Source organism: Phytophthora parasitica (assembly GCF_000247585.1).
Source record: "Phytophthora parasitica INRA-310 unplaced genomic scaffold supercont2.15, whole genome shotgun sequence".
Lineage (NCBI taxonomy): Eukaryota > Oomycota > Peronosporomycetes > Peronosporales > Peronosporaceae > Phytophthora > Phytophthora nicotianae.
Genome location: NW_008649001.1, coordinates 862,489 through 863,051, shown reverse-complemented (window position 1 = coordinate 863,051; position 563 = coordinate 862,489).

Below are 563 nucleotides of genomic sequence, written 5' to 3'. Positions count from 1 at the left end.
CATCCCCACCGTCACCACCATTCTCTCCCTCGCCCCCCACCACTGCCTGTTGAGATACCGTCACTACCATCTCTGGCTGCTAAACTTCCCCTACCGCCCCTTCCAGATGGACTATCAACACCGGTAGCAGCCCACAGGTCGAAGGCTTCATTTTATCTTCCGAATGGCGCCCAACAACGAAGGTATTTAGATGATATCGCTTCTGTCGAGTTTGAGTCTTCGGATGACGAAACAGTTACACACATTGCACGCGACGCTCGTAATACTAAAATTTCTCTACAAGTGTGGGAGACACGGGGCGAACTATGAATATTTTTACATCTAAGCAACAAATAATTTGTCGTTTTACTGTTTTCAACGTCCCGACTTTTACTGTCATTTTCCAGTAAAAAGTGAACATGCTCAATGTATGACGAAACATTTTCTTTTTATCACTTGAATGGTGCGCAAAGACTCCCGCGGGCTAGTTAAGCTTAAAGCAAAAGTGGCGAAGGAATGGGCAGTAGCGGTGTTGTACGTGTTCCGCCAATGACTTCTGAAATGGAGTAGCTGCCATGGCCCAT